Source organism: Electrophorus electricus, chromosome 12 (genome assembly GCF_041902795.1).
Source record: "Electrophorus electricus isolate QZ-2024a chromosome 12, ASM4190279v1, whole genome shotgun sequence".
In the NCBI taxonomy this organism is placed as follows: Eukaryota; Metazoa; Chordata; class Actinopteri; order Gymnotiformes; family Gymnotidae; genus Electrophorus; species Electrophorus electricus.
In genome coordinates this window covers 3,936,229-3,959,758 of record NC_137508.1, presented here as the reverse complement: position 1 = coordinate 3,959,758, position 23,530 = coordinate 3,936,229, and positions in this window count along the sequence as shown.

Below are 23,530 nucleotides of genomic sequence, written 5' to 3'. Positions count from 1 at the left end.
TAGTGGTAGTTTAGATCAATTTACAACATTCAGAGCTGTCTATTAAACTGCCTGGTGTGCTGATATGGATGAGAACAGTACACTCACAGGCCTTATTTAAATCAGTGTGCTTCATCTGCGTGGCGCAGACGCCACCAATGCCCAGGGCTGATCCCATACTGCGCTTTCATATGCGCGTCAACTAATTCTGTTTGTCTCTGCAGCGGCACTTCAAACGTGAGCTAACGAGTAGATCATGGCCAACAATTAGTAGTAATTAAGTTGCTCATTGATGAGTTTACACTGTCTCCTAAAAGCGTAGACACTGGCTCCACGAAGTCTGGAGTTTATGTGCTATTCAAAGACCAAGATTCCGTGGAAGGTGGATGATGCTGCATTTATCACACGCTAATTATCTGATACATTTAAATGATTAGTGTTGAATACAGCCGATGGATAAAAATAATCCATGACCAATTGACCTCTTTAGTTAAATCAGTCACTAAAATTTCATAACACTAAATCAGATTCAGAACATTAAATCAGTTACTAAAGCTTCTGTGTCTGGTATTATTTTATCTGCAAGTCGCTGAAAACCCAGAACTTCAGTTTACTTAAGCTAAACCAGCAACTTGGATGTCTTGAATCACTTGTTGTAATAACCGAATCCACTTTAAGAATGAAGTTACAGCAAGTCAAACGACTCATTAATTGCTTTCTACATAAGCTAGCTGTAAAAAAATCAGTTTACCGTGTTCTAAAGTATCTGTATAATAATTTCGGTCTGCTTTACTTGAATACATCCTCTCCTAATGTGCTTTTGATGAGGAAAATCAAGACCAACATTCAAAGGTTTCCACATTTCCGAGAAAGCAATTAAACGTCTCGGGAAAAGTCCTGTGGTTGCGAGGCGCCAAAGCCTGATTTAAATTGTCCCATTAACAGACATCAAAAGGAATTCTCTCACCTACGTTTTGGTTTGGTGTGTGCTTGCTCACCACTGTCGAGTCTGCTGCAAGGGTAGACAAGACAATAAAACTAAAACATATTCAGCAGTCGACATACGTTTGGCATGCTGGCTTTAGCAATCGAAATAAATTATGTTAATGCGCTGCGTTTGCTGAATTTAGATTTATAGACGCTACAAGTCCAGCCCTGCCCAACTATGGCGATTGGCCACGTAGGCTGAATAAAGGTTCAACTTGTGCATAATGCTTGCGGACAAGCAAGATAGCGAAAATCGTTACGTACGTCTACCTAGCGGCAATAATAGCGCAAAATCAACAGCTAAGTTATCTGAAGAACTGGCAATTTCTTCTGTTGAGTTGTTCATGGTCTGAAGTGATTATATCAATCTTCTTTCAACTTTACTGATTATTTGCTGTTGTAAATCCCCAGTTTCTCGGCTCACATGAGCCAATAGTCGATAGGCAGTTCAGTGCTCAGACACAGTGGCGCCTGGATATGACAAGTATACTCAACGCGTGAAAAAAGCATTTGCGACATCTATTAACTTCCATTACAGCGCCAATGAAAAACTTATCGCTCCGTCGAGATCCTTTTACTTATGCAAAGTAAATACAGGTTTAGCACCTCCTACATATAGCCTGGGCCTTAGAAGGGCACTGCGTCTGATCAGCTCATTTTAGAGCGCTGTCTACAAGGAGATTTCGTAATGGCCAAGAACTTCTCTGTGGCTTGGCTGTCACAGAGCTCTCATAGGCCCGCACCTCAGCAGGAACATAGTCCCAACTTTGATGGTGTCCAGTCACATATGCCGTGCTTAGTGGATTCACGAACTCTGGTGTCAAATGAGGACCCCTCATACGTAACACATCGTGAGGATGTGAGCGACAATGTCAAGGATTTGGCCAGGGCCCCATCGTCTCCTACCAGTAAGTACAATTCTTGACTTGATGCTCATTCCGTCTCTCCTTTCAGGCAGTGTGAGGGCTTATCGTAGCCTACCTCGTTTAATGTTTCAGATAGCTACGGTTACTCTTCTGGCTCCGAGAGCGAAGTCTGTGATGACGGCGAGCAAGAATCGGGACCGAATCGACGCGTCAGAACCAAATTCACCTCTTACCAAATCTCAAGACTGGAAAAAACCTTCAGCAAACACAAATATTTAGGCGTATCGCAAAGAAGAAAAACAGCAGAAAAATTGCATCTTTCCGAAACGCAGGTATATGGATCTGTTGAGCTTAACTGTTTCAGTGTTAAATGTTCTTCACACGTAAAAGCTATTTCTTTTCTCTATTAACGTGCCTTTAGGTGAAAACCTGGTTTCAAAACAGAAGAATGAAGTTAAAGCGTGAGGTGCAAGACACGCGGACAGAATATTTCGCCGCGTCTCTGCTGTCGCATGTGGTGTTCCCGTCACCGCTGTCATTTCAGAACCACGTCCTCACTGGACAGCGCCTCTCGCTCCTGCCTGGCGTGTACTCGCTCTATCCACAGCATCTCAGCCAGCGAGTCTGTCCGCGACAGATGGCGCAGCAAAGAATTCAACCGTCGCTGCTTGCGTCCTGCTACTACTAACGGAGCCGTTTCACTCGTGGACACTTCATTACGAAAAATGACCTTTAAGAGTAGAATTTAAATGTATACCTCCCGTGTCCCTGTTTTGTTGCCTTTAAAACAATCGCATACTGTACATATGAATAAGCACTACAAGCGTGTACATAAATAAGATCTTTTATGAAAATAAAAGTCATAATTTTATTTTACATTGTGAATCACTGTTGTTTGAACTTACGTATATTTAGGGAATTTAGGACGAAACAAGTAAATACATTTCAAGTAGTCTTCGGGTGTTTGAGAAATGTTAATATCTTTACTAGAAAATAACACATTTATATAAAGGAGGCAGCGACGAAGCTCCATAAGTCTACTGCATTTCAATGACATTTTATAGATACTTTGATCAAAATCTTAGCTTTAAAATTCCTGCATATCGTGTCAGAGAACGAACTCACTGCCATGTTTGTTTGTTTGTTTGTTTTTATTGTTTCCTCGAAATTTTTACCAGCTTCCTTCCAACTCTTTTTGATCTTAAGTATGAATAACAGCTGAATGGCGGCGCCAGATAGCGCGCCCCACGCTGCAGCTTTTCGCACATCACGGAGCATCATTGCCTGATCTGTTTGTCTGCTCCTGTGGGCAAATACACTCAGGTGGTATCCAGCAGCGTGAGACTCAGCCTGGGCGGACACAAAGCTTCTGGGCCGTTTGCATCTTCAAAGAGACATCAAAGCAGTTGTAACAGCTAAATCATTGTGATCCACTGAGCTCAACGGTATTTCAGTCGTAGATTTGACACCCACTAGATAGGCGCTAAAGCTTGGCGCCGTGAAGTCTGCCTGGGTACGCGTCAGGTCACGCCAGCGTTAACTGGCACCCGCTAAAGGCGCTACTAGAGTATGTACCGCTATACCAGAATCTAGTTTTGGTGATAAGGAAAGAAAGTGAGGTCTCACAAGTATACGATATGCCCTGCATGCGTCAAAAAAGCCACGACGGGTTTCTCCACATGCTTCTACCCCTTTTCTGATAACTGGTACTCACAGTCGTTGAAATTTAGACCACATTCATAAAAGACGTTTTAGCGGATGGTAAGCCTGGACAACACAAACTAAAAACATTCAGTGGACTGAACATATGTGCCATATCTGCTCTCTGCATGTGGATTCTCTCTTGAAATATAAATTTTCGTGACAGTTTTCAGCTGGTTTATGAAAGTCTGTAGTCTTCACTCATCTGATAGATCTGATGGTTTATATGTTTCAGGACAATTTAAGTTGAATCTATGTTCTCAGTTCCTATAAAACATCCTTAGCCTAGACATCCAGGGTATATGCACCATACAGGCCGTGTCATTCTATTTGATCATTGTTCTGTATAATAAATATTTAATTAGTGGTGTTTTGACAAATAATGATGCAAATATGCAAGCTATAGGCTATGCTAGTGTCTTGGTGTGTGTTGGTATCGGAATAAACCCATTCCTGCAGTACCAAAGATTACTCACCACTCATTCAGATAAAGAACTGTGTCCATAGTAGATACATTATACCTATTTCTATATATCTAATATATATCTATTTTTATAAGCGCTATGTGTGGCTTCTTTGTATTTCTGTGATTCCCTGTATTGCCACTATGTGTTTTTTCATTGCTGCTTTGCGTATTTGGTACAGCTGTCTTCACAAAAGAAGACATGGAAGAATTTTTCACAACTTTACAATTTTTTCAATAAATGTGTCATATAAAGTCACTACAGCCTACAGGAAATGGTTTGGCTAAAGCTATTATTGCCTTCGCCATGTGTGTGGTTGGTAACACAAACTCCACTCTACTACTTGGCAGTACTTCTCAGTGGAAAGGAGCGCCCTCTTGCCACCAACTCTTAAGAATATAAAAACCCTGCTAGAGATCACGCTATCCATAAAGCAAGGAAAGCAAACTTATGTACAATCAAGTCTTTTCCTAATAAGATGGCACCATTGTTAATCTTTAGATGAATGACCGCACGTTCATTGTAATCAACCAGCCATGTAGTTGTACATCTGAGGCAAAGCCCAGTTCTAAGTACACATAATAATAATATACAGTAGGCTACCAGGCTGTGTGTACCTGTGAGGATTTTATTGCACTAATCAAGACCCTGGCCTTTCTCCATTGTATGCAGGACAAAGCACACCCTACTCAGCTCATTGTTTTTTGTTTTTGATTTGTGTGTGTGTGTGTGTGTGTGTGTGTGTGTGTGTGTCACCACAGGGAGGCACTACCCTCCTACTGTATGCATTTAACAGAAAGCTGTAATACCTATACTGGAACCTACATAGGACTGATTTTGAAACACAGCCCCAAATGTGAGAAGGCTTCAGTTTTACACAATAGAGGCACTAGCATCTCTTCAAGAAGCCCAGCCAATGCCCCTCCTCCTCGGGTGATTGACTGCAGAGATTAGACGCTACACTAAAGATATGCTAATTACACTTTGATTGGTGTGGGTCACACACAGCTGGCCAGGAGCAGACCAAGTGGAACTGAAGACACAGACAGGAACTAGAGAGGCTTCGGAAAGGACATTCTCTCACGGCCATTATTATTATTATTATTGTTGTTGTTGTTGTTGTTATTGTTTGTTTATGTATTTGAACTCACTGTGTAAGATTGTATCTAATAGCATTTGTGCTATTTTATGTGATTTCACAGTATATTAATAATGCAGACTATAATACATCCAGATTTTATATATATATATATATGCAGTCACAGAGCTAACAACAGCTGCTCTGCTCTTGGCTACAGGGGCCTGATGGATGTATCACAGCTTCAAAACTGACCATAAAAGTTAAGGACACTCTCTACTCGGTAACGCAATTCAAACCAAACTGACCTGCGCTCTTTGATGCAATCTCATAGCCCATATTCTTCTACTACACACTGTGTGTCAGTTTTTGCTCTCATTGGTACTTCTGCGTATTGTGTTCCACTCACAATGTTAGCACACTGTCTGATCATGACACGTTTCATTCAGAGAGCCAATTGTAGTCTTTGTTTTGTATGCCTTCGTCAAGGACATAGCAGGTTTGAAAAAAGCCTCTAATCAGTTTGCTTTATCATCTAGTGGACAGATGTTGGGTTTGTGCCTGAAGCTCTCCTTAAACTCTTTAATCTTTTGAACATTGGAATCGAATCCCTCTCGACTGCTATCTGCCTTGTTCCCATGGTGCAACTATTGCCACAAAAGTACTGTTCAAAGGCCACTCATCATGGTGCTCTCCTCCATATTTAATGAGAATATCAATTGTTTTCTTGAAATGTTTCTGCCTTTCTTGTGCTACCTCAGTGATGAACACTTCCAGACTAGGACCAAAGCGACGGTTCTCGTGGCCCTTGACCCTTGGTGTACGCCCCAAATATGCCTTTATCATCTGATGGTAGTGTTAACAGTACTCACATATACCACCTCAGAGAAAGCAAGAGATGGAGGAAAAAATAAAGAAAGACAGAAAGAGAGGCACACGCAGAGAAAGAAAAGCCTGAAAAGCAGGTTGCTAATGAAATCTGTAAGCAGTTACACATGCTTGAGCACATATGAGCGTTGTATATTTACGTGGTTGCATTTTACTCGAAGTTCTAGTTTGTATGATTTATAACAAGCATTTATAAAAAAGATTTAGAACTAATGATGTATAACAGCAATATACAAGGTAGTCAAATATTTAATAAACCTGAAAGTTAATCAATCTTTCAAACAACATCAGTAACTTAAGTGTGCATGAATAACAGGTTTTTCTTTTTTTGGGCGGGGGTGTTATATAATGCATGTCATCAAGTTCTAGACTTCTTTTGCATTTCTTTTGCTCAATGACATAAATAGATTCCTTGCAAATACACCACATTACCAGGAGAATGAAAATGAAACAAACACATTCAGGAATGCATTCGATTCGGTTGCTTTATTAAATTTTGACAAGCTGTAATTGCTCATTGCATTTTGTGCATTCCCACTCTGCAGTTCACAAGATCACACCCCTCACTGCTTCTACATAAATACAATCAATTACACTGGTAAGAGTAAAACACTAACTTGATGTAATATATCATCATCCCCTGGGTGGAGTGGCAAATGATGGAAGCACTTGGTCTCGGTGCGGTTTCCCCAGCTCTTGCTCTGCGGGTGGTGTTGTACTGAGCTGTGTGGGTGGAGTACCTCTGCTGCCCCCTTTTCCCATGCCCTATGCCTCTTTAATGTTACTTCTCAAAGAGATATATGCATAGGAAAAAGGAACAGCGAGCGTGAGGAGCAGCGCCAGGCAGACCTCCGCAGGGCTGCATCCGCAGGAGAGAAAACAGGGACAGATCATTAATCATTACCAGTAGATCAAGGCATATAAGATTAGTAGAACTCTGAGCGAGATATCTGCGCTTAACTATGACATGAATCACTCTCAGAATCTTGACTCAATTTCAATGGTGCAGTTTTAACAAAGATTCTGTCAGTTATTTGTTGTCGAAATTTTTTAAAAGATTCTAAGTCCTTACATTCATAAATTGTTAAGTTAGCGGTGTAAAATCACGGATTTGAGTACTGTTGCCATGATGTAGTAGAAGTTCCTTCTCTAACACTAATTTGCACACAATACATAAAAAGCAACACTTCCAGCAAGAGCAGACCCATTCAACAGGCTTACCCAGTCCAGCACCAGGACATCTCCAGCTAGGAAAGTCTCTCCCTTGAGAATTTATTCCTTCCTGGAGACCTTGAAGATGTTTAAGGAAGACAGAGTAACTGTTTTCTCTCCTGGTTCTTGCCACTCGACCCGCTGCTGCTCCTCCTCCTCTTCCTCCTCCTCCTCTTCCTCCTCCTGATGGGCTGAGGCTTGCGCGGGCACCTGTGCACCCCAAGGCCTGGCTGTAAACAATGCCTGCTGCCACGGCCATACCAACCTACGCGTTAGTGGCTTGCACCGGGGCCGACTCCAGTACATGGTGAGGTCTGACTCCACAAGCCGATGATCTGCTATCTGAGCCGTAGACGTCAGAGGTCCAGCATGGGGGAGATAGCGCGGGAGAGTCCTCGGGACGGCGCGTACTCTGACTGCTGGAAAGTATCTTATCTCCCAGGGTCTCTTGCTCTCCCATACGAGAGAGGATCCGTTCTCACATGCTTCGACAAGCTCAAGGTCTTGAGCAAGGCCTCTTAGAGGAGGATGGACATGAGCACACACACACGTATGCACACACAAACACACACAAACACACACACACACACAAACACACACACACAAATATGCACACACCAATGTTCAGACATGTCAAGGCTACCAGAGATCCTTACAATCCAAAGAGAAATACAAGCAACGTAATTTAGTGCTTTCATCCTCGAATGTCTATTGCCACAGTTTCCATATGTTAACTGGAGTGTTTCACACACTACTGCTGTAAATATTCTTTATCGTTCTAAAAAGAGATATTTACTGCTGTGTAGAGCTACAGCCTCTATTGCAAACCTATATGTCTTAGTAAGTGCTTCATGTGGTACTGGCAGAGGTCAGGGACGGATTCATAAACCAAAGTCATAAACAGCAGTGTTGCATAAATCTTTTTGAGTATGAATGCATGTGTGTAAGACTCTGCACTGCTCAGCGGCTCTTCTAACTTTTCTCTGTGAAACGTGCAGGATTCTGCTCACTGTTTCTTAGAGTTCAGTGGATCAAACAGTTGAAAGTCACTGGTTACTCTGTGCTGCAGACACAGCAAAGCCACTAAATACTTTAGCTACACTAAAGCTCCTATGCAAATGTAAATGTAAATGTAAATGTAAATGTAAATGGACTAAAAATATTTGAGATACATTGTAAGATGTTAATTACTAAATGATTGTTCAATAGTATATACCTTATATTAATAGTGTTAATAAAGATTTTGACATTAAAACATTGAAAAAAATACTTCTGAAAACTACATCACCTTGAGAGAATACAAAAATCTATAAATGACTGTCTGCACTTTTGCTGTGGTTTGGTTACTCCATGCAGAAATGCTCCTAAACTGGATTGTTTTGCTTTTGATTTTAATTTCAAACCAAATATTATGCAGTCCATAGAATGAAAACCTTTGCATTAGCCATCAGAAAAAATCATATCAGTTTCTATAATAATATATACAGGCAATAAAATATTAGTGCCAAAGACTCAATGCTTTGAACAACAAACATGTTTTATTCATTTGGTATCAGCAGATTACAGAGTACACCATTAAGACTTCAGAAAACATTCCATTAACACACCAACTAATGTCCATCATGCTGTGAGTGTGGAATGACATCCATTGCATTAGTAAAGAGTTTCTGATTGTGAACCATCCCCAGTGCCAGCTCTGCTTCTGCCTGTGGCATAGCGACACTCTGGCCTACCACGGTTGCCAGTTTGGAAGCTACTGTGCTGTTCCATCCCTGTGCTGTTTGGCTATTTTAAACCTCGCCGCATCCATTCATTGGAAACTTCCTGCACCTTAAAGGTGTAAGCAACTTTGGGAAGGGGTCCTAACAATTCAAGTTTCAGCACTAAACTCTGTCATATACTAGAAACGTTCCCCAGGCACTGGCCACTTTAAGAGTTAATAAGATGGTTCTTATTGTAACCAGGGCTATTTTTTAACAGTCATGCCAAAGTTTGTGATGCCACTGAAAATAGAGAAAGTTTCCCTGCTCATTTTTCCCAAACTTCTCTGTATTTCTTTCTCTCTCTGCCATGGTGTAACAGAACTCCCAGTCAAATCAGAGATCAGGAGCTCCATAAGTACTGTAATGGGGAGGCTTTTATCATGCAGCATTTTTGGCTCAGAGTTTGAGAGTTTGTAGCTGAGAGAAACCACACAAACAGCAGAGACTGTAAAGACAGACACCACATACATACATTCAAGCGCGCACACACAATAATAACAGATGTTCTAACTGATTGTGCCCTGTGATATAATTGACCCTGAGGGCTGATAAAGTGCTTGGAGTGTGTTTGGTCTACAACAGTGGCAGTGTTGGTTATTTCAGCTCCTGGGGGAGGACATAGCTCAGTGTTTCTTGCAAGTTTTTTTGTCAGTGATTTTGCTTCATAATTTATTTGAGCTGAAGAACTGGAAAGTACCAGGCTGCAACATTCCGAAACACGAAGAAAAAAAAGAGAAAGAGAATGCAACCATACTGAGCACGTATCGAAAGAATGGAGAAGACGGCACGTTGCTTTTGTGAACCACTGACAGATTTAATGGAATAAGACTATACTTCCCTATGCTCTATACAACATGTAGTCATCTATACAGTATGAGGTCATCATCAGTCATGGTGTCATTTTTAATGCTGATGAACGTTGAAGAACATGACCCAGCTTCCCTGGCCAAAATGAACAATGATTAAACAGGACCTTTTATTTCACTCATTTTAATGAGTAGTATGTTTTCCATTCTGTGCTTATCCATCTGTGTTCTCTGAATGGACACACGAGAAGAGCTGTACATGAACAGCCTGGAGAGGGGGCCGTGTTTGGCTATCGCAGCTGGACGTGAGTATGAGCCTACAGACGAAATTCAAGGCAAATGATGACATCGCAAACTTCTTCTGAAGCACCATGAGGTGATTCTTTGACAAAAAAAAAAGCACATTATAATAAATTATAATACACAGTAATTCAGTGTTTCAGACTGGGAAATTTGCAGAGTAAAGCTGAAAGTTCAAAATAACAGATTGTTTTAATATTAGAACCCCCTTTATAGTGTAGCCCTCAATCACCTCGATTTTGAAAGTTTTCTTATTCCAATATGGTAGACTCAGACTATCCAAGGTAACAGTTCATAGATAATGTATGTCCTCTCAAGGGTTCTGCTGTAAACAGTGGAACTTTCAGCACCTTTTCAGGTACCCCTCTTATCCCAGAAACTATCTCCGTCCTCTTCTAAGAGCTGTGATGTGCAACACTTGCGTTGCCTCAGCATATATCTGGCTCTGTCACTCCCTGCGCTTTCCCTCCAGCTGCAGGAGGTGTTTTCAACATCCCTTCCTCATATATTTGGCTTTGTGTTATGAGTCAGCCAGATGGAGAAGTGGGGGATCCGTACAATCTACTCATGAGAGCCAATCCACATCAGCCTTAGGGAGCTGGCAGAATGGGGCCAGAGGGATGGTAGCGTTGAGTTCTGCATGTTCATGTGTGTGTGTGTGTGTGTGTGTGTGTGTGTGTGTGTGTGTGTAGTGTGTGTGTGTGTGTGTGTGTGTGTAGTGTGTGTGTGTGTGTGTGTGTGTGTAGTGTGTGTGTGTGTGTGTAGTGTGTGTGTGTGTGTGTGTAGTGTGTGTGTGTGTGTGTAGTGTGTGTAGTGTGTGTGTGTGTAGTGTGTGTGTGTGTGTGTGTGCACTGTGTGTCTGTGTGTGTGTAGTGTGTGTGTGTGTGTGTGTGTGTGTGTGTAGTGTGTGTGTGTGTGTGTGTGGTGTGTGTGTGTGTCTGTGTGTGTGTAGTGTGTGTGTGTGTGTAGTGTGTGTGTGTGTGTGTGTGTGTGTGTGTGTGTAGTGTGTGTGTGTGTGTGTGGTGTGTGTGTGTGTGTGTGTGTGTCTGTGTGTGTGTAGTGTGTGTGTGTGTGTGTAGTGTGTGTGTGTGTGTGTGTGTGTGTGTGTGTGTGTGTGTGTAGTGTGTGTGTGTGTGTGTGTGTGTGTGTGTGTGTGTGTAGATGTAATGGATGTAGATGGCAGGTTGCTGGAATGACGCACATTCCCCAAAACATTGACAAAAGTGGGCAGAAATGTCTACTAGTTGTACTGATGAATCAGCAAGAACTCATTTTTGAAAGGGCTGTAGTTTTGTTAGCTAAATAAATGTGCCACCACAGAAGCCTGCGTGTATAGTTCCATGCTTTGTAATGCTCAGTGTTTACAGGGAATAAAACATTTAGAGAATAATATCTAACCTCCAGTGCAATTTTTTTTATGGATTTTGTGGCATCCTCCTTGTGATCAGAAAGGGTCAATTATGCCTTTTATGGTTATAGCTCAGTCACATCCCAAGTGTTTGTGAGGCTGAAAGTTGAGCCGGACCTTCTCAGTTTTCCCCCAGCATCCCTTTAGCCTCAGCAGTGGGGGAGGCACTGCAGTTTACTGTTACAATAAGGTCTGCACCAAAGATCCACTGCTCAACACTAAAATTCATATGGCAGATAAACATGCAGTTCTACCTTTGTCTGTTCTAAGTGTGCTCATTTAGACATGACACACCAAGGCTGACCCTGATTAGAACTCCTAGTCTGAGGCTTTCATGTACCTGAATGTGAAATGACCTTGTTCTGTGCTATCGGCTAGGAGGAGTATCCAGGCATGGCCCAGTCTGCAAAGCTAAAGACACCTTTTCTATTCCCTTATTCATGCATTTCTTCTTTCTCTGTCTGTCGTGTTTCTGATGCTTCTCAAGCATCCTTATGGTTACAGGGAGAATCCGTCTGCCACTAATTGCCCTAAAGTAATACCAGCGCTTCCTCTGACTTGTTACAGTCAAGTCTTATAAAAATATTGCTGCCCTGTCCATTTGTTTGCATTAACCTTGGAATTGCACTGTGACACCGAGATGGTAGTGCTAAATCAAACATTTAGTTGCCACCCAACTCTCCTATTTCTGATTAAGGGACTGGATGGAGGCTGAAGTTCTCAAACTAAACACTCAGGGAACTTGCTGGTTCTTATTCACCTTCTGGTTTTCAGAATATAAAGTTGCGTTTTAGTAATGACAGTGTGATGATCATCTTCACAAGCGTTTTCAATATCTTGATGTAACATCTGACCCTTCATCTATCATTGAAGCCCACATCATGTAACTAACTAGAGTGTTTTTTTTTCTTGTCTGTCTCTAACTCATTAAACACTTTCTCTAACTCTTTCTCTAACTCAGGTGTTGAACACTGCATCATGTTCTCAATACTTCCCAGTTCATTTATTGGAATTGCTTTTTCATTTGTCTTACAGCTGAAAACCCCAACAGTTCTTCTCATATGAAAATATCCACTTACCACTTGCAAAGTCTAATGTGGTCTATCCCAGCTTCTTGACACTAACTTCCCTGCACACGCACCCAGGTCATCTAGCCCTGGAAACACTAAGCTCCCTCACACCAGAGTCTCTTTCTTGGCTGGCAGGTCTTTCAGTGGCCTTTGACCTCTGGAACTCTCTGCCCCAATATATCTGGGACTTCTCGGCCATCTCTGCTTTCAGAGCTAATCTGAAACTTTCACTTCAGTGCTTTATGTGTTAAGTTCTCTGTGGTTCTAACTGTGGTTCTGACTAAGAGTCAGAAAGGCGTTATACAATCCAAACTTACTAAAGATTAGATCGGCGCTATAGCTATAGGTCTCTGTTTCTGGAACAGTACAAATGACACCTGCCAGGACCTGTCAAAAACATTTGAAGTTGAAACTCTCCCACCCGTGAGCAGCTGGGTTCGTCCCTCTGAGGCTGCGTGGACTCAGGCCTTGTCCACGTTTAGACCTCCTCCCAAGCCTTGGCCTCCCTGTGCACATGCCTCAGTAATGCTGTCCTCTTCATCCCGTTCCCTCACGCGCTCGCTCACCAGGTCATTTTCTTTCTGCCTCTGTCTTCACAACAGCGAACACCTGCCTACAAACAGCACATTCAGCCTTTCTTTTACTCAGCATGTAGGCAGTATGATCTCCCCTTTTGGAGGTGACAGTGAGCCATGACACAGTTGCAGTGTTGAAAAGAAGCGGGGCCCAGGAAGAGACCATGGCGCCACCGCTGGTGGTCATACAAGATCAAGGAAGCCTCTCTGACCTGCAGGTTGAATCATGACAAACGCCTTACATGGGGAACCTGCTTAAGCTAATGACAAGATATAGGAGGAGACTCACGTCAGCATGTTGTGGTACACTTGGCAGACTCACTGAACTGTGTTAGTCCAAAGACCACATGCCTTCTGATGTAATAATACATTTCACTACTAAGTGCTATTGCTCAGTCACCCTCTGAAACTTAAACTCAAATACAAAAGCACATAATGCAATAAATATTCGCTAACTGTGCTATTTAGACTCTGCAGACTGTTTAACATGATTTATTTTACAAAGTACTGCGAGGCCTATACCCCATCATTAGGTTCATAGCAGCCTTAGTGATTTCAGGTGACATATTCATTTTAATGGAAGTGCTGAGGCGGCAGAAAGCCCCATTGTGGTTTGCTGTGGGCCTGCACCTCAAATGCCATGTAGTTCCCAGCTCATCCCACATTTAACACAACAAGATGTGCTGGCTTGATCTCAGCTAATAGCATAATTCAGCAATTAAAGATCAAACACTAATGAATTAAATATTGAAGACTCCTACAGATAAGACTTGTTTCCTGTCGATAGAACCCGGTTCTTATTGCTTTAAGGACAAAGCATTTATCTGCTGCTGTTTTAAACATTTTACACATGTTTCTTGGTTTAAAAAAATGTTTACAGACATGCTTTCTAATTCCCTTCATATTTTTGTTTGAAAGCAAGGCATAGAAGTCTATTTACCTCATATCTGTTTGCAAGTTCTTTGGATATATGAACAGGAAGCATACGGCATACAGAAGGCTCATTTGTATTTGATCCTCTCTCAGTGTAAAATTCCTCCCTCTCTCTCTCTCTCCCTCTCTCTCTCTCTCTCTCCCTCTCCCTCTCTCTCCCTCTCTCTCTCCCTCTCTCTCTCTCTCTCTCTCTCTCTCTCTCTCTCTCTCTCTCTCTCTCTCTCTCTCTCTCTCTCTCTCTCTCTCTCTCTCTCTCTCTCTCTCTCTCTCTCTCTCTCTCTCTCTCAGCAGGACACACAGTCCCATTCTGCACTCCCACCCTCAGAACCCCTGCTCCCTGCCTGCCTCACTGATAACAGCTTAATCAAAGTGCTTCTCTTAGTGCTGGGAAAAGCCTGTGGGAGTGAGGGTGAAAATGGAAGAGAGAGAGAGGGAGAGAGGGAGAGAGAGAGAGGGGGGGAGGAACAGAGAGAGAGAGATTTGGCTTGGCTCTCTCCAAAGAACAGAGAATTCTGTGATATCAAAATGAGGAGAGAATGAAGGTCAGGAGAAAGTGCCATGTTGCTATGTAAGAAGGGAATGGATGGATGGATGGATGGATGGATGGATGGATGGATGGATGGATGGATGGAGCTTTTAGTGAGAGGGACATACACTGTGGGAGACTGCTGGTTCCCTGGACTGTACTGTGTTAGTGTAAATTGGTGTTGGTGTCCCTCATCAACACACCAGCTGTACAGCACCTAGTCTGTGCTCCTTGGCTAGGAACCTCAGGTGCACTGAGCTGCTGTGAGACTCATGAAAATATCATCTCTCTCTCACTCTGTTCTCCCTCTTGCTCTGTCTCAGGCAGTGAAAACATGAAGATTAGTGCCGGATTTGGTATCAGGACGTCCTGTGCAAACATACCTCACCACCCTATTAGCAACACCACTTTATTAGAGACATCTTATAGATATTTAGTTAGAATCTAAAAATGTCATTAGCCAGTTTCTGACCACAGAACTGATATTAATTTGGGAAGTGTCTCTCTCTCAAACCAGCAGTAATACTGTAACATGTGAAAGTCCTAGAAACATTACTCTGCCTGATAAACTCTGCAACTCAACACCCGCAACAATGTCAGCACTGAATGCTGTGCTGAGAATGGCATGTGAACCAAATGTTATCTGCTCTGTAGGGGTATGGCGGTCCAAAACTGACCCATGCTCAGTGGGGCACAGAGTGCCCGATCAAATGTACATACTATCAGATGTACTAGAGTCTGTAGAATGTAAAAAAAAGTGATATATTGTGTTCACAAAGTAAATACCTTAGCTCCCTTGAAAGTCTTTGTTCATTAAACCTCATTTGGTAAACATTTACCAGATACCAGTCCAGGTAAGAGCGATGCAGTAGACAATTCTAATTTTTTAAAAAAGCTCTGACTTTGATACATTTGTTTGTGCATGCATATGCGTATCAATGAATCACACTAAATTGTAAAACAATATTTTATATATTGACAAAATATTTGACGTATTTGTCAATTATTGAAAAAATATTAAGAGTATGTTGTGTATGAATGTGTGTGCACAGGCGTTTGGGGAGGGGTGGATTGGATTAGGCTAATATTACAGCATTTATGGTTAATTTAGGGAATGTTTTCCAGTTATGTCCACTGTGACACATAAACACACAATCAAAACACAAACACTTAAAATATGTCATAACCTTGTTGTAACTCTAGTTAGAAATATGAGGTCTTTCACTTTTCTTACTCACATGCTTTCACACTGGCTTGTTTCTTTTACCAAATGTCCAGCTTGAAGAATGCTGAACAGAGGTGACGGCCAAGGGACACATGGTGATAAACAGAGAGGAAGTTCTGACATGGAAGTGACGACTCAGAGCTGCTGGTTGGCAGGACTGGCAGAAAGACTCCTCCTGCTTCCACGAAAACCCAAATACCACCACCAAAGAAAATTTAGATCACTAATAATAGCCTTCAGGTCTCTTTCTGTTAACGTGTGATGTGAGTCAAAGTGTTGTCCGTAAAGAATACACAAGACAGCGAGTGCCCCCTACTGGTATCATTTACCAGTGGCCCTTTTCAAACTAATGAAAACAAAATAAAACTAAATCTAAATAATATTAAAAATTGCTTCAGTTTAATTTTAGTTCAGTTCAGAAGACAAGACAAATTCAACTCGCACTCGACGTTCACTCGAGCAGTTAAAGAGTGACTAATGTAATACACCTTGCCATGTTTCCTCTTGTACCGACTGCAGTGCTGGTGATAACTATGAAGGCCTCAGAGAACTTTATCCTTCCTCCCTTTACATACAAATCCCAGATCAGCTCACAGCAAGGCTCTGTGGATTCTGCGGTTTTACCCAGTATGACACACCCTGTGCTTTGCTATGCAAGCGACGGCTACCCGCCAGACCATATTGGATGCATAATAAAAGCCATTTGGGTTATAAGGCATTGTCTGTCTGACAAGTTTGGAGACACTACAGTGCAGTCTAAGAACAACAGGTTTTTGTTGTTGTTGCTCATTAGATTTTAAAGGAAACAGTGACTATGAGGATAAGTGCAGAAGGTCAACTTTATTTTAAAGCCTTTCCAAGCAGTGTAAACCATATAGCAATCACAGCTTTTTATATAGGGTGCATGCTTTTCCAGTTCACCTGAAGTAAGTGGACAAATAAACATCATTTTTTTATGCTTAGTACTTCACTTCAAATTCTTTGCCATCAATAACTGCCTGAAATGTGTGACCTACAGCCATCACCCGACACTGCTCAGATATGTGTCTACACACATCTCTAACCGTCCTGTGATAGAGAGGTGTTCAGTCCCTGCTTGTTTGGAGGGGGGTTGCCTACAAACTTGTGTACAGTAAATGAAATGTGTGCTCAGTGCTGAGGCTGGATGACTTACTTGGCTATGGTTGTTTTATCTAAAATATTAGGGGTTTTTTTTGCATTTTATTGATTTGTGGTGTAGTCATGTGCTAGGAACTCTGAGGTTATGCTCTTTATGAACATGTTTGTTACATCTATTCCTAAACACAAGATATTGTTGTTGATCTGCTCAACAATTTTACTTCGTGACGGACCGTATTTTGCATATCTTGTCTTTCATGGTGCGCCAGGTTGACTGACATGAAGTTAATGCCACAGTACCATACTCTCCAAGAGATAAGCTATGATCTTACGGTGAGACCCAATAAAGAACAGAACAATGCATGCAATCCCAGAACTTGCCTGGGACTGTCTGACTCTGCCCCAGTGATGTGTATCTAATCTTCACCTGGAAGTGCTTCGTCTATGTTAGTTGTAGAAGGCTGGATATGTGCACTATGCTTCCTAGTTATCAGGAATGACCCCTGACTCACCCTAAAACAGTTCCTTGTGTATACGTAGCCACAACTCCTGAAGGTCGTCGCCTTTGGCTCTAATATTAGCTAACCAAGCCTGTAAGTAAAGAGATTGTGTGCTAAATATTTTCAGTGAATAAATTAAAATACTCATTCGTAATTCAGATAACCTGAGGACATGTTGCTGAAACATTTTATGCTTTTGATTGTGCAAAGATAAATGGAACCTGAAGCAGAGTTCAGGTTTGGTTCCTGTGAGGGTGCAGGGGAAGTCCTTTTGCATGCATGCATTACTTTGCTAGCATGCATTTCATTAAAAAAGAAAAGAAAAAACAGGTCAGGAAATGTTTTAAGCAAAATGTTGGCATTTCCCTTTTAACTCCCAGTCAGCGTTTCAGATTGCTGGAGTAGGGAGCCAACACAAGAAACCTGGTCACTGCATCATTGTCCGAACACTCACAGAGTGCACTATGCGGGCCTGGGGGGAGAACTGTCTTTGAAAATCCCCCAGATTACAGAAACATTTAATTCCTGCAGGCAAGTCTACGCTCACCTTTCTCCACCTTTCTTAATCCGGGAGTTCCAGTAAATCATTGTAGAAAAGAAAGAGAACGTCAATAAGCAGAGTGAAGGAGCAGGACGGCTCTACATCTCCTGTGCTTCCAAATGCTACTTTGATGTTCAGTCTCTTTCTGGGACTTTCTGGGACTTTGTGGTGCCCCCAATCCATTAGTAATTTCTGATTTAGAACCTGCTAATTTACTGCTGCTTCAGTCGACAGAGTGAGCAGGGCAGGGAGCAATCTTCCCACCATTCCATTGTTCCCTTTTAATTGACTTTTTAACAAGGTAGCGCAAGGGCAGGGCAGATAGCATGTGGAAGGCAGGAGAGGGTTCTTGTGTTTTATCGCTCTGTCTACCTGTGGAAATAGCCTCAGACCTCAGACAGCAGTTCATTAAAGCCGTTACAGTGTGTATGGTGACTGTGTGCATATGGGGATTAACAGGGAGATTAACAACAGAGATACAATAAATGGGAAGGAGATGAGGATACACAGTGAGCTTGGGGGAGACCCATTTTATGAGCACATCAGCTATGCTGAGTCAATATGAGAGCAGAGAGCTGCGATTACAAGAGCAGAGCGATGACACGCCACTTCATGGCCTTCGGGTTCATGCACTGAAAGTATGGACTGCAGTTTCATTAGTTCTGGGAGTTTCCACTGCAAGTTTGCACACTTGTGAATTTCCAAGGTGTTCCGTAACTTACCCGTGTTTCTGAGATAATGCAGACTCTAAGAATCAAAGATGAAAAGACATTAATAAAAATGAATGGAATATCAAAATCATTGAACATCAAAATCACTTTTTTGTGTGTGTGTGTGTGAAAATGAGTCAAAGGTAATGAGATATGTAACAAAGGACTAAAACCATATAATACCCAGGAGTCATAGAGGACAGGAGGGATAGAGTGAGGAAGAAAGTGAGAGAGAGATGTTTTATAACATATCCCAAAGTCATAATGAACAGAATGCTAATTATATATTAATAATAATAATAATAATAATAACAACAACCCTTGTTATCAAACATTTAAGCAATTGTTTCAGATTGTAGTCTACACAGTAACAGCATTTAGCATTTGATGTAATTGATTATGCTTGATTCACTCATCAGCTCATTAATCCAGTCTTCCACGAGTTGAAATCACTGTTTGAGACGAGAGAAAACAGTCATATCTGAAGACCTTCTGGGGTTTCAGTTTGACAGCCGTGATTTTAAGTTCCCATTACTTTTCATGGCATACAGAGAGGGGGAATGTTTTCCTCATGCTTGAAGAGCTAAATGCTAATTGGTTGCCTGAAGAAAGAAGGCTGCAAATCCCACCTCATTGTTTCTCTGATTATTCGATTTGTTGGACAATGGCTTGCATTTCAAAGACACTCCCTTTTAATAAATGTAAGGGCTCACCACTGATTGGATACAAACATCTTCCCTTTCACTCGTCTGTCCTACAGTACATATTACAATCACATTAAAACGGCTAGTTTATAGAGTTGGCCTTTACCTGTATATAGATCTCAGAAGCAGTGACAAACACAAAGACCAATGTCTCTCAGGAAAAGTCTTATTGCCTTTAAGAAATTCAACAAAAATGGAAATTGATACAAAGGAAATAGTTTGGGGGCAAAAAGGGGCTCCAGTATATTTAGTAATGGATTTATGTGGAAAAACACTGCTGCACTAGCTCAGAAAGCTGAAGAGAAAGCTAGTGTTCAGCCCCTGTTGAGCTGAAGCTGAAGAGAAAGCTAGTGTTCAGCCCCTGTTGAGCTGAAGCTGAAGAGAAAGCTTGTGTTCAGCCCCTGTTGAGCTGAAGCTGAAGAGAAAGCTTGTGTTCAGCCCCTGTTGAGCTGAAGCTGAAGAGAAAGCTTGTGTTCAGCCCCTGTTGAGCTGAAGCTAAGGAGAAAGCTTGTGTTCAGCCTCGTCATGCTGAAGCTGAAGAGAAAGCTAGTGTTCTGCCCCCATCGAGTTGAAGCTGAAGAGAAAGCTAGTATACTGCCACCGTCGAGCTAAAGCTGAAGAGAAAGCTAGTGTTCAGCCCCCGTTGAGCTGAAGCTGAAGAGAAAGTTTGTGTTCAGCCTCATCATGCTGAAGCTGAAGAGAAAGCTAGTGTTCTGCCCCCATCGAGCTAAAGCTGAAGAGAAAGCTAGTGTTCAGCCCCCGTTGAGCTGAAGCTAAGGAGAAAGCTTGTGTTCAGCCTCGTCATGCTGAAGCTGAAGAGAAAGCTAGTGTTCACCCCTGATGAGCTGAAGCTGAAGAGAAAGCTAGTGTTCTGCCCCCGTCGAGCTAAAGCTGAAGATAAAGCTTGTGTTCAGCCCCCGTTGAGCTGAAGCTGAAGAGAAAACTTGTGTTCAGCCTCGTCATGCTGAAGCTGAAGAGAAAGCTAATGTTCAGCCCCTGATGAGATGAAGCTGAACAGAAAGCTTGCGTTCAGCTCTTGTGACACTTCTGGGGTTTCAAGCTGCTTCACTCAAGGAGTTTCCACTGCAGCACACTGTAACTGTTCAATCGCCACTGCCACACAGCATTTTACATTATGCCATCAGGGGGCATGCAAGTCTCCATCCAGCTTGTGTTCTTGTGTTTTTAACCACCCAACATTATGATCAACCACAATAACATCTTTAATCCGGTGCTTGTGCATGTGCGTTCGACAGGCATCCACACCAGTTTATCTTTCCTCTGCACATTTCCCCTCAATGTACGTAACTCATCAATACTGGACTGTAGTGTAGGGATGGATGTGGATGTGTGTGTATATGTGTGTGTGTTTTCAGCATTCAGGCTTTTTCCCCGTCTTACTGCCCTCAATGAATCTGCCTCACCCCCCACACATGCCTCCCAGATCAAAGCCTGCCTTCTGAGCTACAAGTGATGAAAAATAAATCAACAAACAGATGAATTATTTATCTACCACATTCTCACTGAGGTATCCTTAGCATGCAGCACAGCAGTAAAAGCACAATTTTGCCTGAAAGTATCCCGTTACCTTCGGCCCTAGAAGACTGAATGCTGTGTTGAACCACAGAAAACTAACAGTATTCGAAATCCCTATAATGAATGGATCATTAAAATTGCAATACACACTTCAGTTCATATTACATAATTGGTTGCTTCATTAAAACAAAGTAGTACCAAAACGCTCTCTCAGCAGTATACTGGGTTATTTCGATAAGTTGCATGTCAGACTGGATAACCACGTGCCACTCCTGCAAAGAGCAAAGGCACTATTAAGCCACTTTTTGTGTGTGTGTCAAATTCTCACTATAAAGATATAAATAAGGAGCAGGAGTGTGTGTGACCTTGACACAGTGCCTCTTCTATACTGCTAAGAGTGTGGTGTTCTTTTCCAGGGTGAGTGTGGACCACCCCAGAGGTCAATAGATCACAATCACAGAATCTACTGCCCTGACATATTGACCAATCATGTCTCTGGAAGCATCTAAGATGATTTAAATAAATAAGTGGAAATAAAAGTGGATATGGTGTAGCTAGCAGAGTAGAACTTTCTACTGAAGGAAGCAGATTTACCAGGTATAGTCCTGTAAAGTGCCAGGTCCCCTCACACAAGTATGAAAATCTTTAAATATATAAAAACAAAGACACAAGGCACCAATCACTGACAACAGCAAGTAACTAATGTGTCTGGCAAGCGTGACAATTTCATTAACTAACCCCCAAAGCTAGATGAAACTGTCTGTAGCACACCGCTTTCTATATTACATATTTAATTGAACAATATATTTTCTCAGTTTAAATTATTTTTGGAAAGAAAAAAGCAAGAACTAATGCAATTGGCAGCGGTGCAGAACGTATCTTGATTCACAACAGCATATCATTTTCATCTGAATTGTAGATAAAAATTATTTGTAATAAAAATGTCTCACTCCAAATAAAATGTACTTACTCCTTTACATTTAAGTGTGAAAATGGAGTCACATAGTAGCCAACATATGCTTCAGTTCATTATTAAAACCATATGGAGCTTTCTGTTGCACGCACCCTGAATTGCTAAAAACATAAACCAGATTTAAAATTAGGAAGACTAAAATTGAATGTGTACATGGTAAGCACAGACCCACCAGCTGTCTAATTATAAGCCTTTTCTTCCTGCACATCCACACAGCTGTAGAGACGCACATCTCTGGTCAGGGAGGTCTTAGCAAAGCGGGACTGTGCTGCTGAGAATATTAGAATATTATTAAAATATTAGTGTTTCCTCTACAATTTGTCTTTGCTTCCATTTATTCAATAATACATCAAGTAATATGATTTAGTCATTCAACTGAAACATATGAAACATTCTTATCGAAAGAATCAGGACAATTTGCTTATTTTGTCACACGATGCCACGATGATAAACGCGGTACAACTGACATTTATTGAGTTCCTTTTAATCAAAGTCAATAAAAAGTTACACTACAAATATATTGTAAAACCATAGTGCTGATGGACGTTTTGTGGCAGTCATCGCTGATAGGCTTGACAAATGTTGCCATAAAACCTTTTGGGAACCTTTTCCTTCAAGTGCTGGTGTGTATTTTGACTTCTCTTTATTAAGCATTTTGTAAATGGTTTAAGAAATCGTTATATAAATAGCGAATATTATTTATTTCCAGTGAACATGCGTGCCCTTGAACTTTCTTGGGAACGTGAGTTTGGAGTCGCCTTTGAACTGAACGCAACATCCAGTCTGCATTCTCGTACCCAGCGCGCCCATGGTAGTAACGTGTTAAGTTTACTTAAGTAACTTTTTGAACAAACTGTACCTTTAAGAGTAGTTTTAAAAGAGGTTTCTTTATACTCTTATTCAAGGAGAATTGCGAGGTACCTCCAGTACAGTAACAAATCCAGTAAATGCTGAGGCATTCTTTAAGAAATACATCGTTTGAAAAGGTAAGGTTTGTTACCGATTTTATACATTTACGTTTTTCGACTACCTACAGACGCACAACGTGATCACCAAATCCACTGTGGTGCTTTTACACATATATATGATGGTAAATGAGCCAACTAGCCCCACATCTGTACTGGTCCAGTTCAGACCCACTGGGACCTCAGTTCCTCTTGCACATCTAAACATATTTAAACATCCAGTACCTTCAAACTTTATGTACCTGGCGTTAAATGAATAAATGGACCACAAATGAGTTGGTTGTACATCATTTAGAGTTAAAAACATGTTTTAATTGAATTAGTTTGAAAATATATTTTTTCTATGTGCTGCATAAAACACATGGTGATTTTTAAGTTCAATTTAGATTACTGAACAATGTGTCCCAGGCAAAATACATTATATCCAAATAGGTTTCCAGAATTTCTGTGACCCGTAGGTTTTTTTCCTCTCAGTATATTTGCATATCATCATGTATGGTGTGAAAAAGCATTACCATGGAAAGTGGAGCCTCCATGTTGGCAGATTGATCACCACTGGAGGCAAAAATCATATTCCTGTACATTTTAGAAGTTTGTACATATTTTGAGTGTTCTAAACGGCCATAATTTTTGATTCATTAATAGGCCTATACTTATTGTAAAATATAACTTCTGCCACTTAATAATTAGGTCTGATAAGA